The sequence below is a fragment of the Lepidochelys olivacea genome (assembly GCF_965140295.1).
Source record: "Lepidochelys olivacea isolate rLepOli2 genome assembly, chromosome: 13".
In the NCBI taxonomy this organism is placed as follows: domain Eukaryota; kingdom Metazoa; phylum Chordata; order Testudines; family Cheloniidae; genus Lepidochelys; species Lepidochelys olivacea.
The window spans coordinates 19,251,402-19,270,222 of record NC_140423.1 but is presented as its reverse complement, the minus strand read 5'-3'; the positions used below and the strand labels follow the sequence as shown (position 1 = coordinate 19,270,222).

Sequence of the window (18,821 nt, the reverse complement as noted above, 5' to 3'; positions counted from 1 at the left end):
AAGGCATGTGTATGTTTCAGCCCTTTCTGCAAGTTTCATATTTTGCCATTGAGAGACATGAATAAAAAGTTATCGCATGAAAAAAGATGCGGAATAACTCTCGAGCACTGCATAAGCTTTAATCCTTTACAAACAAAGCAGCCACCGAGACCTTATTCAATCAGACTAATTGCATTTCTCTCTCCACACACAACCTGCAGATCCAAACCCAGAAGGGGCAAAGTCAAACTTCAAAACCAACGACAGGCAACTGTGCAGCCTTCCAATGCCTTCTTATGCCAGCCTGATACACTGAAAAGAATCTGTTTTCAGTGAGCGTAAACAGCATTTAAGATGTTAATTACAGAGCAACTGCGGAGCTAAAGGAAAATGAGCGCTTCATGCCTACACCAAAAATGACCAAATAAGACAGAAACTAAATGATCTGTGGCAATTAGGGAATGAAGCTCTAGCCAGAACAAACAAACAAACCCCAATGAAAAGATGAAACATCCTGGAAGCAAAGGACTGAAACACAACCAAGACCATAATATTGTTGGGTGAGCCCCACCAAACCCAGTGCTATTCATTGTTCCAGGATTTTCCAATACCAGAGTTCTCTAAAGCAGCAGAGACGCACATGGCTAAAGCAGGTTGCATTTTAGTTGGGCTCCTTTTGTTAGCCTGATCCTGTTTCAATTTCCCATCCTTTGATAGGGCAGCTTTGATTTGAACTGATTTTCTAGGCTCCAGGGTTACCAGGGATCATTTTGACACAGGTAGAAATCAGGAAACAATGGGGTGGATTTCACATTTTCAGACCACGAATACAAGGCCTGAATCTGCTGCCCTTACTCCTGTGACTAGTCCCAGGAGAACTGTCCTGGGTCTGCTCCTGCTCCCATTGAAGCCAATGGCTACACACGTACGTGAGTTAGCCATAAGGGTAAGGATTGCAGTATCAGGCCCATAATTAACAGCAAGAAGGAAAGAGAAAGAAAAGGGAGCTTGCGCATCACCCGTGAACATGACTCAAATGGTGGGGGGTTTGTAACCCCCACAACCTGATCACTTAGGTAACATTCCATGTGTGATGACAAAGGATGAGCAGATAAAGAAGCTGAGGACCCAACAGTAAACTTCTCAAGTCATAAAACACTACAATTACTTAAAAGGAGCCCAAGTCACCAGACAATATACTCTGCTTCTATGCTGTAGCCACAGAAGCCCCACAAACCCCTCTCTTAAAAATCAACTATACAAGAACACCACGAGATCTTAGAAGAGAAAGAGTGTTTATCTGGTGGCCAGTGCAGAAATCTGCCATTTCTCTTATAGTGATACAGGTTTCTAACATGACTGAATGCATCCGATGAAGTGAGCTGTAGCTCACGAAAGCTTATGCTCAAATAAATTTGTTAGTCTCTTAGGTGCCACAAGTCCTCCTTTTCTTTTAGGTTTCTAACAGTGAGAAACAAAGGGAAGGCATTTCCTTACTCGATTCACATTTGTGCCTGTTTAATTCTATTCAATTCTCTTAATGCAGCCCCTATCAGTTCAGTATCATAAACATACTGCTCAGCACTCATAGGACAGGGGCCTGTCTCTTACTGAGGTTTACTGTGCTAGTGGTGACATACTGATTTGCTTAGAGTTCCAGTATTTTGAATGTGATTAAGATTTAAACCCTAACCTCTTTGCATCTTCTTAATTATGTAAATGCCCATAAACACTGGAACTAGAGGTGCTGGCTTGAAGTGGTTTCAATTACATATAGGGTTCAGTTTGGTTCAATGGCTCTCAGCACCCCCACTATACAAATTGTTCCAGCACCCCTGTAAACACCTACAATCAACACTTCCTGCACCAGCATTAGCAAAGGACCATATGCTTCTTTCCTTCATTTTTTCCCCATATTAATTATTTCCTGCTGTAACTAGATTTTTATCTCTCTGTTAATGGGCATGGAAGGAAGGATGGTTGATGCCAACCCAACACTTTCTGTATCACCGGTTCCACTACATTTAAATCCACTCACTGTTCATGCAAAAGGGAGAGCTGGTAGATATGGCACTAAGGGACAGCCTGAGACTCTGGGCTTGTGTTCTGACTGGGGAGAGGCTGTATTTATCATTAGTGACCCTCACATACTGACCTTTGTTTTACCAATGAGCTTTTATTGTACTGTTTGACTTATTTTCCTATCAGCACCCATACGGTGTTTGCAGGAGGTTAGTAATGCTCTGCATTTTGCAAAGCAGGCAGATTCCAAATTCCTGCAGCTACTGAGGCCTAGAGTTTCAAAAATTCCCACTCAAAAGTGCACATGCACAATTTGTACACACAGTTTTCATGCAGAATCACAGTAACTGAACATGCAAAGGGACAGTGAGACTCTGGTCCTTTTCACATGCAGTCATGGTAACTGAGCACAAGCTACAGATTATACATGTGTATTCTTGCTCACACACTTGTACCAGCAGCCATGTTTATTGGTTTTTAAACATATATATTAGATTTCACATTTATTTGTATCTTTGTGTTCCTTGTTGGCCAAGCAACCACACTTTCCTCCTTCATTTCCTCTTACAGAGGGGCTGGATTCTACTCCCAATCAACTCAATGGCCAAAGCGGTCCTTAATATTATTACTTCTAGTAATCTACACCTAGGCACTTGCTGCTCTTTGCCCCCTGCTTATGATAGAAGTCCCTTACAACAGTGGTTCATGTACCCTTGGGGGTACGCAGAGGTCTTCCAGGAGTTACATCAACTCATCTAGATATTTGCCTAGTTTTATAACAGGTTACATAAAAACCACTAGCGAAGTCAGTGCAAACTAAAATATCATACGGACAATGACTTATTTATACTGCTCTATATATTGAAATGTTAACATATTAATATTAATAATTCCATATTAATATTATTTCAATATTAATATTCCAATTGATTTATTTAATTATATGATAAAAAGGAGAAAGTCAGCAATTTTTCAGTAATAGTGTGCTATGACCCTTTTGTATTTTTATCTCTGATTTGTAAGCAAGTAGTTTTTAAGTGAGGTGAAACTTGGAGGTATGCAAGACAAATCAGATTCCTGAAAGGGAAGTCTGGAAAGCTTGAGAGCCACTGAGTTACAACAATAAAAAAAAGAATGTAACAAATTAAGACAATTCAGTTGATAACCAACATCCCTCTCCAAAAGAAGCTATCCCAAAGCTATCCTAAAATAACTTCTCTCTCTCCCCTTGTTTTATCATTCCCTAATTCCTTATATCCCCTTTCCCCATGGTTTGATGTCATTGCACACTGAACTTAATTCAAACCTGTTGTAAGCAGGTACATCGCCACTGAAATCACTGGAATGGCATCCATTTACAGCAGATCTAAGTTGGCCCGCTGAGAAAGGGAATTTATTCCTCAAAGCAGCTGGAGTCAATCCATTGTGTAAAAAGTGTAGGAGGAGTGTCAATTTTCTGTTTAATAAATGAATTTGCAAATACTTGATTGTGAAAAGAATTAAGAAAAGAAAGGCAAAGCTTTCTCTCCATTCACACTGGGCTAGGTAACACACTCTGGTCACCACAGGCCAGACTGCAGAGTTGTCTTTACATTTTTCATTTCTACCTCCAGTGATGAGGTAAAGAGAGACACCCAGTGGTAAAATACAGGATAGGTCCTCTCTTTTCTTCGTGACCTTGCCCATTTCTATGTAGGAGTCAGGTAGGATCATTTCAATGTACCTGAAAGCCAATGAACCCCTTAGTAGCTGTGAAAATAATTCCACAGCTCCCTACGTAACCTTGGGTAAATAATTTTCACTACTTTGTGTCTCCGTTTCTCCCTCTGTTAAACAAGTTAATAACTATGCCCTAGCTACCCTAGCCCCAGTACTTAGTTAATGCCCTTGGGAGATAAATCCTAGGTGTTAATAATACTAAGAAAAAGTATTTTATTAATAATACTGATTCTATAGTGTTGCTCACGTGACATTTAGCAATTCTGTACAACCCAACAAATGCAGGAAGCTAGACCATCCTTTAACCAAAGGTGAAGCTAAAGAACAAAAAATTCTCTCTGCTCTACAAACCAGCTGATGAACTGGTGCTTCTCATTCAGAAAGGCAGCGAGCAGCTGCCACGAGTGTGGCGTATAACCAGACACAGTCCTTACACTGTAGGATGGGAAGGAACAGTTAGGATCCCTTTACAAGGAGAATGTGAAAGCCAGGAGATGAAGTGGGAGAGATGTAGAATCAACTCTTCAGTGTTTAGTAAGTTTCATTTCCAGAGAACTTTCACGGTGCTGGAAGTGTACCTTCTGCTCTTTCTTTCCCACCCTGGACAGTCTGTTAAGCCTTCACCAAGTCAATCTATAAAGAAAAAGTCAGAATTGTCAGCTCAGCCAGCAGTAACTGCTGATGTGTGCTTTGTTACACCGACATAAACAAAAAAAAAAAAAAAAAATCACGTGCCAAATGGTGGGGGGGGAAGTTAATCAGTTTGCAACAGAGTAAAACATTTTGGGTTCTCACTACCCATAGTCTGCAGGGTTTTGTTTGTTTTTTTTTAATGTCTCAATAAAAATGACATATTTCCATATGGAGCAAATTCATAAACAAAATTCACCTTATTTATCCTGGGTGAAATGTTGCCATTTGTGATGCAGAAAGTTGCATTCTCTGACCACAGCGAGGTCTTTGGGCAGGGCTTGGAAAAATGTAATAGACATCGACTAGCCAAAGGACTAAATCTGGTAGCCAGAGACCAATACAAAAGAGGAGGCGGGATGGGGGGGGGCACCCCTGGTGCAGTGCTCACCTCTAGCTGTTGGGATGCAGGAGGGGCTAGGATGACTTTAGAGCCTACTCAGAGGCTCTGTGTTTCATAACATTTCACCAGCCCTAAAAACCCGCAGTTGATCAGCTTTGTTCCTGTCCTACGATGACATGCAGAGAGCAGCCACAGGCTGCATTTTAATAACATAACAATCATTAGAAATGAGGCGCTTTACAAACACAGCCATCCTCGCTCCACCCTTACGTAAGTGAGTGTTTGTACAGATGGGGGCTCTTAGGCGGAGAGATTAAGCATGCTGGGAGTCCATGTCAGAGCTGAGACCAGGTCTCATTAAGTTCCTAGCTCACAGCCATCGGCTCACAACATCACTTTAGGCCTCCCTCTGGCACTCTACAGGCCTCATTTGGCCCCTTGACCACACTTTGCTTTCAGCTAATCTCCATTGCTCAGGCAGTGTATTAACTATGCAATCAAACACACAGTACAGGACGTACCAGGCAGCTGCAGAGTGTATGATCTTTCTACAGAGTCCCTTAAAGCAGCATGTGTCACCCGACATGTAAACACTGCTCCTTCCTCTTCCCTTCCAGGCGTGACTCTCAAAACACTCCAGATGGAGTGCAAACCATTGGCTCCCATTATGGAGACTGAATGGCAGACTCCCGCTTGCAGGAGGTGCCCATCTCGGAACCAGTTCACAGTGATCACGTTAGGGGAGAAGTTATTGATCCTGCAGTTCAGCCTCAGCTCCTCTCCCAGCACAGGAACAGAAGGGTCTGTGGTGATCCAGAGAACTTCAGGGGGTGTCCCTGTTCAAACGGAAAGAACACACAGCAGGACAGATGGTCAGATGAGTCGCCTCCAATGTCAAGAAGAGAGCAAATGGCCAAGACGCATAACAGTACCAATGGGAGTGGTGAATTATTTATGACAGTCATGAGAATGTGGGAGCTTACAGCTCGCACAGTGAGAGAGCTGCTGCAAATTGTTCCTGGTTTGATTGTATATGGCATGTTGTGGGTCTGGCAATAGGAATTTTTGGGTGTGACTATAGCTTTGACCTTGGCCCAACATTATGTGTGCCACATTCTTTCCCCTGTACTGATAGCTCATGGCCCCCATCGCATCCCCAGGCTCTCCCAGTGCACTGTGCTGAATAAGGTCTCTCTCTACTCAGCCACAGCTACCACAGCTCTTCTTCCTCATCCCAGACCTTGGGCATTACCTGGGCCGGTTCCACTTAGCGCCATCGCTAAAGATCGGTGAGTGAAATGGGGCTAAGACAAGAAAACAGAAGGCCCATTCAGCAATCACTCTACTAGGCTGGGTTAGGAGGAACTCAGCTGCTCCTTAGCTTCCTCCACACTCTTTAACCCAAAGGCCTCATTCAGATTCCAGGTGATCAAACCGGTCTCACCTAGAAATACTTAATACTTCCATAGCACTTTATATTAACGAATTGATGTTCACTATACCCCTATACTCTACATTTTATAGATGAAAAACAGGGGCTGACTCGCCCCAAGCCACATACCAAGTCAGCAGTAGAGCCAGGATTAGATCTCAGGACTTCCTAGCACTATACCCTGTGCACAGGCCAATAGACCACCCTGCCTTTCAAGCTCTGAAACTCAACCCCACAAATCTTTTGCACCTCTTGGTGTAAATCCGCTGAACCTCTCAAAGGCAGCTTCACTGCTAGCATCATTTGCAGCTGTTGACTCACAGCATGCATCTTACCTTGCAAGTTAACTTCATAGAAGAGTTCTTCTATATTTCCAAAGCTGCTGTGTTTTATCTGACAGATATAAACTGCCCCTTCCTCCTCATTGGTCAGCATAAACTCTGTCTGGCTCCAGACACTGAAATAGTCAATTTCACAAGGGAAAGGTCCAAACTGAGTCACATCGCTAACAAGTTGTCCATTTCGAAACCAAGTCAAAGTGATATTCTTCGGGTAAAATTTCTCTACTACGCAACTCAGAATGAGCTTCTCTCCTACCGTGGGAGCCTGAGGCCAGCTAGTGATGTAGAGACTTGCCGGCCGAGCTGAAAGGGAGACAGAGACAGAGAGAGTGTGTTTAGGGAAATCTTGTAAAAAGTTACTGTTCAGGGCAACGAGTTAGTAAGAAAAGAAGATCTGCTGGGGTCGGGTGGAGGGGGAGAAAGGGGCTTTTACCGGTGACACTCAGCGTGGTGCTCATCCATATGGCACTTTTCAGTGCACTGTGCTCAATGCTGCATTCAAACACTGCCCCATCATCCCAGATGGTGGGTATGTAGGTCAGACAGGATGGAACACTGAAGAACTTGCCATTGGTTTCCAAAGGCTGCCTTGCCTTGTCTGTAATATCTTCTCTTGGACCCAGAAGAAAAGAGGCTTCTCCAGGAGCTTCACTTGATGCCATTTGGGGGGTTCTCCGGTACCATTTCACACTAATTACTTTTGGTCTAAACCCATTTATGTTGCACATCAGCTTCAGCTTCTCATTAATCGGGATCACATCTGGTTTGTTAATCAAGGAAACCTGAGGTGGCACTGAAAAGAAGATAAATTTGGGATGTAGAAGTCTCTGTGAGATGCTGGCATAGCAGAACCGGGGGTTCCTGGGTATATAAAGTAGTGACATTCACAGTAGGAGTGAAATACTGGCCCCAGTGAAATCAACACATTGGGTCTTTTCTAGGCATGTACCCAAAGTGTAGCTGCAGAGAGCCCTGGACCTTTGACGGGAGCCCTGCTTTGTCATCACTCTTGCTCAGACACAACCAGGACCTCCTCCACCCCATGGCCTTTTGCAATACGATGAGTTGAGGGGGCCCACCCCTCTTTCAGTTGCTGAAACCCACCCTTTCTAGCTGATTAAACCCTTCTGATCCCTCCAGTACTGACAAGTGCTATGACTGCTAAAATCTAGTGCCCCTATCTCTACTGTTGGTCTCCCATAGTTGCTAAAACCCTCTTGCATCCCTGTAATGACTGGATTAGATTAGACTAAATTAATCCATGACAGATGATTTAGGGACATGAAATCAATCCTGCCACGATGCAGGCAAATAAACCAGATTACCTACTATTGGTGCCTCCCAAGGGTCTGTGCATGGGCCGTACAGCTGATTGAGGTGCCCTAACATACAAAATATCCTGAAGGAAATCAGATAGAAGTACAGAAGCTAGCAACTCCCTTCTATGGGGCTCAGAATCAAATACGATATTTGTTAACACTCTGGGTTAGAGAAAGCTGTAGCTCTGATTTTTAGGCCAACTTTCCTTTAACATGAACTAAGAAGCACATTGTTTTGCAGAGCGTACCCTTAGCTAAGTTATTATTAGTTATTAATTATTATTATCATCATTAGTACATAAATGGGAGGCCTACCACAGCTAGAAGGATGCTGAAGGGTAGGAATGTTTAAAAAAAAATAATTACCTTTCATAAATTGTTCCCGATAGAATATGGTCAAAAATATACTACACACTCCAGTTATCACAATACAAGCAGCAGCCACTCCAACAATGACCCCCATGTCCCGCTGATACTGCCTTGGGGCTGAAAACAAATGTATTCATTAGAAACAATTTAAAATAATCCAATTCCACCCAAGGATCTCAAAGCATTTTACAAACAACTAATGAAGCTTCCCATCAGCCCTGGAAAGTGAAGCACTTCTGTATTATTGTTATTATCCCCCTTTTACATGATGGTAAACTGAGTCATGAAGAGGTCAAGCTACGATCAGTTCTCTGTAGGCAAGACAAGGGATTATAGGCCTTTTGGACAGCATGTGCACGAAGAACACACTTGAAAGAGGAGCGGATTGAGCCATGGAGTAACTTTGTTATTTTGGGTACAGGGTTATGTTCATGAGGGTATTGAAGCAGGGATAGGGCTAACAGGAGTTTGCTAGAGAAGGCTGATACACAGTATATTTGAGTATTTTTTGATTTCCTGCCTTCAGCTACAACCTGAGAAAATGGGGTTGTGAGCTGGGAAGATTTGTGGGAACTGCAAGGGTGAAAAAACAGATCTCCCATACAGGCTGCCGAGCTCAGGAGCAGCTATTGAAGCCTCTAGGCTGCAAAAGTCTCTGGGAATGCTGCATTCCTCTTCTGTGAATGGTGGCTCTGCAACAGCCCCGCCCTACTTGCAATCTCTTCCGCGTGCTGTTGCACTGAGCCAACACAGAGCACAGCCTGAAGAGAATGCAGAACCCCTGTGCAGCCTCCTGGAGTCCTGAGCCCCTGGGCACTGGTTTTACTGCACTCAGGACTTTCTGGAGTTAAGGCAGGATTTTGCCTCTATTAAAATCATTCCTCCCATCAATCACTTCTTAGGATTTCCCGAATGCCTAAAGTAAAATTTCCATTTGCTGGGAAATCCCAACATTTTAAAATTTGTTTTTGTTCCAGATCAACCTGAAAAGCTGAAAGTCTGAAATTTTCTGCAAAATGAAAATTTGGAAGAAGTTTGATATGGAACAATTGAAACATTTAATTTCAGTAATGTCAAAACATTGTTCTATAAAATATTAACTGTGGCATATATTCTATCATGTTAAATCTATACATACAATATATTAAAACTAATATTTTAGTATAATATAAAAGTTTAAACAAAAATTAATCAACATGATAAGGTAAAAATGATTGATTTTGACTTTATCAAAATTAAAAAGAAAGTAAAAAATGATTCATTTAAACTTTCCTGTTGAAAACGTCATCAAACCAACATGTTTCCATGAAACAGTTTGATTTCAGCAAAATTCCATTTTCGGAAAGAAAATTGAGCCATTACAAAATTTTCAACCAGATCTATTCAGAGTCTGTTCTTGGGCCACTTACTCGTGACAAATATGGTTGTATTTCCTCTCAGCGGCTTTTCCAAGGATTCATGTCGGACTTCACAGATGTACAAGGATCCATCATCCTCTTCAGACACCTCTCGGGTCACCCGGCTCAGCACAGTGAACATGCCCTTTTTATCGTGAGCCAATGGGACTCCCGTGCAGATATCCTGCGTTAAAGGCCTCTCGTGTTTACTGCCATACTTCCTAACCAGCCACGAGATGTCAATTTCTTGAGGGTAAAATTGATGAACATCACAGGAAAAGGTTTTCTCTCCCCCTGCTGTAATTTCGGGGTTTTGGGGTGACAGCAACACTGTAGGCTGAGCTGGGAAGACAAATCACAGTCATGCACAGACAAGATCCTATTGCTCATGATTCCCCATAAAAGATTCCTAATTAGCACCAGACACTAATTTTGCTTCTGGGTAGATAGTTAAAATTGGGAATAGAGAGTTACATGGCAGTAAGTGAATAAGACTAGATCCAAAATACTGACTGAGCGCTAATGGACACTAGCAAAAATTTAGTTCAAAATAAAAAGGAGACTGTAAATACACAAATGAGTGATAGATACACACCAGTGAAGCATAGCAAGAATTGCTCGGGAGAGTTTCTTTTCTACAAAAGTTTTACTTTTATAACGTTAACATGTAAACAAGCCAGACCGTGGCTAAATCATTGCATCAAAGATAAAGTAAAGGAGCTAACTTTAAACTGACCACAAGGACCTGGCAAGCACCTGATGATCCTCTAAGAAACATTTGCTACAGTTATCCTCAAACAAGTACCTAAAAATAATTCAAAACAGTCACTGGAGAATGATCAGCTGGCTGTAGGCAGTGGCAAGAGAAATTATAGGGGTTTGCTTAATATTCAGTGCTCCTATTCCAAAAAAGTCACTTCCTATCCATATGTGGTTTAGTGGTTACTGCAGTCCAGGGATAGGGAATCAGACCTCTTGGTTCTAGGCCCAGTTCTATCATGAACTCACTGTGTGATTCTGGGCAGGTCAGTTATTCTCTAAACCTCAATTTCCCCCATCTGTAAAATGAGTTTATTAATACAGGATACTCCCATTTATCTGACACCCTATTGGCCCAATTCTGTAGTTTATGAAGCAATTAGGCATTCCTGAAAATGAAAATCTCTAAGGCTAAAATAAGGCTACCGTTACATCACATCACAGCATCATGTCTTAACTCAACCCTTGGAGTGGCCTCAAAGTTACACATTGGTCGCAAGTTGTTTCTGTTTTATAGCGAATAGTGCTGAGTACCTCTGACTTGGAGGCGGATTGTCCCACTTCCATATTGCGGGGTTATTAAAACAGTGCATGTGTAGATCCCTTCGTCATCTAATGTCACATTATGCAGGTTCAGTGATGCGCTGCCCTGGGTTAGTAATTCAGGATTCACCAAGGCCCCATTCCGGTGATATAATGTATGCTTTCCATCAAACTGGTATACTGTCTTCTCTCCAAATTCATTGTTTATGGTCCATTTCACGGCCACATCCTCCAATTTAACACTCTTCCAGATTGTAAAATTACAATGCAACTCAATATGTGTGTCCACCAGACAGAATACTGGGGAAGGGCTTGTCTTGATTTCCAATGTAGCTAAAAATAAAACAAATGAACATGCAATTGGCACTATCACTATCAGTCTCAGCAACAGGAAAAGGAGTGAAAGGGCTATAGAGACTGAATTCTCCCTCTCAGCACTAATTAGGGGCCTGTCTAGGATCAGGATGGAGTCACATTACTGTGCTGGGGTGGGGATATTTGTGCTTCTGTGGTTGTACCGGTCCTGTGGATAAATCAAAGCCATCAGACACATATCCGAGGGGATTAATATTTTTAGGAACTGAGCCCTTCAAGAACATAGAACATAAGAACAGCCATACTGAGTCAGACCAGTGGTTCATCTAGCCCAGTAGCCTCTTTTTTGACAGAGGCCAGAGCCAGATGTTTCAGAGGGAATGAACAGAACAGGGCAATTTCAAGTGATCCATCCCTTGTCATCCAGTTCCAGCTTCTAGCGGTTGGAGGTTTAGGTACACTTGGAGCATGGGCTTGCATCCCTGAGCATCTCAGCTAATAGCCATCTTGGCTAATCACTATAGTTCATAAACATGAACTTATGTAATTCTTTTTCCAACCCAGTTATTTTTTTGGCCTTCACAACATCCCCTGCGACGAGTTCCATACGTTTTCTGTGCATTGTGTGAAGTACTTCCTTTTTTTGTTTCAAACCTGCTGCCTATCAATTTCACCGGGTGACCCCTGGTTCTTGTGCTATGTGAAGGGGTAAATAACACTTCCCCGTTCACTTTCTCCGCACCAGTCACGATTTTACAGACTGCTTTATATCTCACACACACACACACACACACCCATGCTGAACTGTCCCAGTCTTTTTAATCTCTCCCAGTACGGAAGCTGTTCCAGACCCCCAGTAATTCTTGTTGCCCTTCTCTGGACCTTTTCCAATTCTAATATATCTTTTTTGAGATGGGGCGACCAATATATTGATGGTTTTGAGCACCAAACATTTAATCATTTACTCAATGGGACACAGTCAACATAAAAATCACACATCTGTCTCAAATTTATTTCCTTACCCTTGTTACAAGTAACACCTGAAAAGGCTTAGAGGGGGGAATTGGATTCATTTTTTGTTTGTTTATTGCATGCCTTTTACAGCACACTATGCCAAACACAGGTCCCAAACCTGCAATCAGATCTGCTAGCAAGGATGTCTGGACGCTTGCACAGCCCCATTGAAGCCAGTGGGGTCCTGCACAGGTGTAGGATTCACACCAACTGAAACAAATGGTGGATCGTGATCTTATTCAGTTTCCTCTTTCGATTGTGTGAGTCCAGAAAACGTAATTGTAAAAATCACAATCAAGACTCAAGAGATCAAGATAAGACCTGAAACAACTTTTCATTCATTTTTTTTTTAATTGACTAGATTTCAAGCTGATGGTCCTGTTTGCTTTTCTAAGTCATTGTCATACATTTCTGCCTGTGGAACATCTCTTCCCAATTTGTAAAAGGTCTGCTATGGAAATTGTTCCACGTGTTCGTTCCAGATTCCTGTCTGAAATAAACCTAGCCACGTTAGGGAGACAACGGCACTCTTTGGTGTCAGAGATTTCAGAAATTAATCAGACTTCTTTTTTTGTAACTATACCACTGTATTCAAACATATCTTTAATAAAACTATCCTTATTTATTACTGAACAAGTCAGGAGAGGACTTGTGGAATTTGGACAGTCCCTTAATGGACATAATGTTTCCTTTTCTTCCCCCCACCCCAGCTCCACTTCAACCCTCCCAAATGGCAAATGTTCAGAATAGTTTTCATGTTATCTCCTTTGAATTCAGATTTATTTTATTTAATTTATTTATTTATTGTTACAACGCAGCTCTTCGGGCCACATTCTGTTCTTGATGCACTTGAAAACGGGAATCTCCAGTGAAATTAACAGGAGCCGTGTAGGTGCATCCAAGAGCAGAATTTGGCCCTTAAAACTGAAACCCTCAAACTTGGACACTGAAGACACTTTGGGCCAAATTTGCCTTCATTTTAGATGTAAGTTGTTACACATTCCAAACAATTAGTGTAAAATACTATACTTTTCTAGCCCTGTTCTGTGAAGCATTCCAAATATTAGTTACCCTGATACTCTATGTTTGCTCTGTATTGTATTGCAACATAGCCACTCATATCTCTGCAAGGTAAACTCTTTTGAGGAGGGACCTATTATTTAGCTGGCATACATTTATCTAGCATATAACGCCATGTGTTACAGATATGGCAATGTCGCAATATCCCTGAAAGACCTTATTGTATTAAGTTCATGTAATCTCTCTAGGGGCAAGATATGACCAATATAGGATCTGGGAGGTCAAAAGACTGTATTGAAAATGCCAGACAGGTATAGACTTTTGGGACAATAAGCATTAACTGCAGTTCCTGGGGATACCTAGGGTTAACGCACATTAACCAACTCTGGTTATGCAAAAACCCAGCCTTTTGAAGCTACATTCAGAGGAGAGGGTCTTTGCTGATTACCCATTGTAGAAGATCAAAGGCCTAAGATGTATAAAGAAACTAATGCTCTTCCCAGCCTTTGTTCTGGTTCTGGAGCTAAGATGGATATGAACTTTCAACCACAGGGAAAATCCAATGGTGGGTTTTGAAAGACTGAAAGCTACCAGTGCGCTAGGTTGGTGTTTGGGGTGACCTGTAGTAACCATTCTAGCATGTGTGTAGATTCTCTTATTGTTTTCTCTGTCCTGCTTTTACCTTAAGAATAAATGTATTTGCTTAGAAGGAGCTATGTGGTAACTTCTAACTGTGGGCAATACATGGGCTATAGCCTTCAGGGAGAAAACAGCATGCAGATGCTGGCCTGTTTAGGCAGTCTGGCTTGCTGAGGATATCACAGTGTTATCCAAGTAGCTGTGCAGTCTTAAAATCCCCTGTGAGGAGGGTGAGAGAGATGCAGGTCTCTGCTCAAGTGGGTGTGCTAGAGGAACCATGGAGGGGGAATACAGGTGTAGTTACCAGAAACTATTATATATATATATATATATATATATATATATATAAACCAATTTCTGTCAAGCCTAACTCATAGTTTCCGGTAACTGCACCTGTATTCCCCCTCCATGGTTCCTCTAGCATGCCCACTTAAAGTTTCTGGTAACTGTGTGTGTGTATATATATATATATATATACACACACACACACACAGCATGGAACAAATTGATAAAAATATTTTAAAATTCTTAAAAATAAAACCGATATTTAAATTTGAACAGCTGCAGGAGAAAATGGGGCTTAAAGCTTTTTTCTATTTTTATCTATTTAAATTTTTACAGTTGTAGGAAATTAGGGGGGGCAGACAATTATTGAATGGCAATAGATATTGAAATTCAAACAGTTAAAGCTTTATAACCATTCAAACACAAACTGTCAATATCACATGTCAAAATATCCAAAGTAAATATCCTCATATCAACCAATCCGACCTGTTCTTACCACTCAGTCACTTAAGTCCACTTCTGACAACCCTGATTCAAAGTCTAAATCACTGGATTTAGACTCTAAGCCCTGGTCTACACTAGGACTTTAGGTCGAATTTAGCAGCGTTAAATCGATGTAAACCTGCACCCGTCCACACAATGAAGCCCTTTATTTCGACTTAAAGGGCTCTTAAAATCGATTTCCTTACTCCACCCCTGACAAGTGGATTAGCGCTTAAATCGACGTTGCCGGCTCGAATTTGGGGTACTGTGGACACAATTCGATGGTATTGGCCTCCGGGAGCTATCCCAGAGTGCTCCATTATGACCGCTCTGGACAGCACTCTCAACTCAGATGCACTGGCCAGGTAGACAGGAAAAGAACCGCGAACTTTTGAATCTCATTTCCTGTTTGGCCAGCGTGGCAAGCTGCAGGTGACCATGCAAAGCTCATCAGCACAGGTGACCATGATGGAGTCCCAGAATCGCAAAAGAGCTCCAGCATGGACCGAACGGGAGGTACGGGATCTGATCGCTGTTTGGGGAGAGGAATCCGTGCTATCAGAACTCCGTTCCAGTTTTCGAAATGCCAAAACCTTTGTCAAAATCTCCCAGGGCATGAAGGACAGAGGCCATAACAGGGACCCGAAGCAGTGCCGCGTGAAACTGAAGGAGCTGAGGCAAGCCTACCAGAAAACCAGAGAGGCGAACAGCCGCTCTGGGTCAGAGCCCCAAACATGCCGCTTCTATGATGAGCTGCATGCCATTTTAGGGGGTTCAGCCACCACTACCCAGCCGTGTTGTTTGACTCCTTCAATGGAGATGGAGGCAATATGGAAGCAGGTTTTGGGGACGAAGAAGATGATGATGAGGAGGAGGTTGTAGATAGCTCACAGCAAGCAAGCGGAGAAACCGGTTTTCCCGACAGCCAGGAACTGTTTCTCACCCTAGACCTGAAGCCAGTACCCCCCGAACCCACCCAAGGCTGCCTCCTGGACCCAGCAGGCGGAGAAGGGACCTCTGGTGAGTGTACCTTTTAAAATACTATACAGGGTTTAAAAGCAAGCATGTGAAAGGATTACTTTGCCCTGGCATTTGCGGTTCTCCTAGATGTAGTCCTAAAGCCTTTGCAAAAGGTTTCTGGGGAGGGCAGCCTTATTGCGTCCTTCATGGTAGGACACTTTACCACTCCAGGCCAGTAACACGTACTCGGGAATCATTGTAGAACAAAGCATTGCAGTGTATGTTTGCTGGCATTCAAACAACATCCGTTCTTTATCTCTCTGTGTTATCCTCAGGAGAGTGAGATCTAATTCATGGTCACCTGGTTGAAATAGAGTGCTTTTCTTCAGGGGACACTCAGAGGAGCCCATTCCTGCTGGGCTGTTTGCCTGTGGCTAAACAGAAATGTTCCCCGCTGTTAGCCACAGGGAGGGGGGAAGGTTGAGGGGGTAGTCACGCGGTGGGAGGAGGCAAAATGCGACCTTGTAACGAAAGCACATGTGCTATGTATGTAATGTTAACAGCAAGGTTTACCCTGAAAGAGTGTAGCCACTGTTTTATAAAATGTGTCTTTTTAAATACCGCTGTCCCTTTTTTTTTCTCCACCAGCTGCATGTGTTTCAATGATCACAGGATCTTCTCCTTCCCAGAGGCTAGTGAAGCTTAGAAAGAAAAAAAAACGCACTCGCGATGAAATGTTCTCTGAGCTCATGCTGTCCTCCCACACTGACAGAGCACAGACGAATGCGTGGAGGCAAATAATGTCAGAGTGCAGGAAAGCACAAAATGACCGGGAGGAGAGGTGGCGGGCTGAAGAGAGTAAGTGGCGGGCTGAAGAGAGTAAATGGCGGGCTGAAGACAGGGCTGAAGCTCAAATGTGGCGGCAGCGTGATGAGAGGAGGCAGGATTCAATGCTGAGGCTGCTGGAGGACCAAACCAGTATGCTCCAGTGTATGGTTGAGCTGCAGCAAAGGCAGCTGGAGCACAGACTGCCACTGCAGCCCCTTTGTAACCAACCGTCCTCCTCCCCAAGTTCCATAGCCTCCACACTCAGACGCCCAAGAACGCGGTGGGGGGACCTCCGGCCAACCAGCCACTCCACCACAGAGGATTGCCCAAAAAAAAGAAGGCTGTCATTCAATAAATTTTAAAGTTGTAAACTTTTAAAGTGCTGTGCTTAAAGTGCTGTGTGGCATTTTCCTTCCCTCCTCCACCACCCTTCCTGGGCTACCTTGGTAGTCATCCCCCTATTTGTGTGATGAATGAATAAAGAATGCATGAATGTGAAGCAACAATGACTTTATTGCCTCTGCAAGCGGTGATTGAAGGGAGGAGGGGCGGGTGGTTAGCTTACAGGGAAGTAGAGTGAACCAAGGGGCGGGGGGCTTCATCAAGGAGAAACAAACAGAACTTTCACACCGTAGCCTGGCCAGTCATGAAACTGGTTTTCAAAGCTTCTCTGATGTGTACCGCGCCCTCCTGTGCTCTTCTAACCGCCCTGGTGTCTGGCTGCACGTAACCAGCAGCCAGGCGATTTGCCTCAACCTCCCACCCCGCCATAAACGTCCCCCCCTTACTCTCACAGATATTGTGGAGCACACAGCAAGCAGTAATAACAGTGGGAATATTGGTTTCGCTGAGGTCTAAGCGAGTCAATAAACTGCGCCAGCACGCCTTTGACCGGTCTGCCAGCACCCAGGGGACATAGGGTGACGGTTACCTGAGCGGGCTCCATGCTTGCCGTGGTATGGCGTCTGCACAGGTAACTCAGGAAAAAAGGCGCAAAATGATTGTCTGCCCTTGCTTTCACGGAGGGAGGGAGGGAGGGAATGGGGGCCTGACGATACGTACCCAGAACCACCCGCGACAATGTTTTAGCCCCATCAGGCATTGGGATCTCAACCCAGAATTCCAATGGGCAGCGGAGACTGCGGGAACTGTGGGATAGCTACCCACAGTGCAACGCTCCGGAAGTCGACGCTAGCCTCGGTACTGTGGAAGCGCTCCGCCGAGTTAATGCACTTAATGCACTTAGAGCATTTTCTGTGGGGACACGCACACTCGAATATATAAAACCGATTTCTAAAAAACCGACTTCTATAAATTCGACCTTATTCCGTAGTGTAGACATACCCTAAGAAGTTATCAGGCAGCCTTTCTCTCACTTTGCCGAGCTGTAACTTTCGGTGACTATTGATGGAAATGTTTTGCCAGATCCTGTGTGTACCATGAAACTGACATTTACTGGGGGGAAAAAAATCTAATCCTTCCAAGCCTACTTCGCCTGCTGCTTCAATAAACCACAAGACCACCACCAACTTCGGTACTTGCCTCCTTCTCCTTGCGGTGACACGCGGGGTTTGTGTCCACCCTCAAGGCCAACTGCTTTAATTTAGAAGAAACCCCCCGCCCCATCCCCCATCCCCCAAGGCCCAACACTGCCGCCTTCGCTGCCGGTGACCAGGATCTTCCTTCGGGAATAATCCCAGCTGGACAGCCCCACTCCAGGAGCAAGGTCCTGTGCAGAGGCTGGCAGCGACGGGCCGCGGATTGGCAACACACCGGGCGGCGAAGGCGGCGGGCGAGGCGGGACGGGCAGCAAGGGGGAGCCGCCTGTGTCACGCGCCGCCTCCCACCAGGCACAGCCCGCGGGGAGCGTCCATACCTGCAGCCACAAGGAGCGCCAGCGCCGTGAGCAGCGCTTCCATCGTCCGGCGTGGCCAGGGCAGGGCGCCGGGAAGCAGCCGCGGCCGCAGCAGGTGCGCTTTGAACTGCCGTCAGGAGTAGCCTCGGCCGCGCCCCCCCCAGGCGCGCCGGGAAAGCTAGGACCGGTGCCCCCGTGCAGCCAAGCGCTGGGCCCAGGCACCCGGCACCTCCTTCCCTGTAGGGCGCCTGGCGCTGCGGGGCAAAGGGGCGGCTGGCGTTAGGGACATGGGGCGGCTGGCGTCGCTCTCCTCGCCGGCAGCGCCGGGGCTCCTCAGAGCAGAGGAGGCCGCCCGGTAAAATTGTCCCCTGGCCGGTGGAACCCGGCTCCCACGGCGGGGGGAACCGGGCACTTGACCCGGGCAAACTTTTCTGGCAAGGAAGTGAATACGCGCCGGGCACGGGCAGCCCGAAGCGCTAGGACGCTTGCACGGGGCGGGGAGTAGCAGC

At 44.5% G+C, this 18,821-nt stretch overlaps 1 long non-coding RNA gene and 1 gene segment (V, D, J or C); one reads left to right on the top strand and one right to left on the bottom strand.

Moving 5' to 3' along the window:
• LOC311529724 overlaps positions 1-9,258 on the top strand; it is a 21,061-nt gene extending 11,803 nt beyond the window's left edge. The window contains exon 3 of the long non-coding RNA XR_014713867.1: positions 9,192-9,258. This is a non-coding gene — a long non-coding RNA (uncharacterized lncRNA). The remainder of the gene's footprint in view (positions 1-9,191) is intronic.
• LOC311529722 (Ig mu chain C region-like) lies at positions 2,947-18,821 on the bottom strand. The segment is given in 8 exons: positions 18,334-18,821; positions 10,905-11,246; positions 9,624-9,953; positions 8,212-8,331; positions 6,960-7,319; positions 6,521-6,829; positions 5,275-5,589; positions 2,947-4,353 (listed from the first exon to the last, which is right to left on the bottom strand).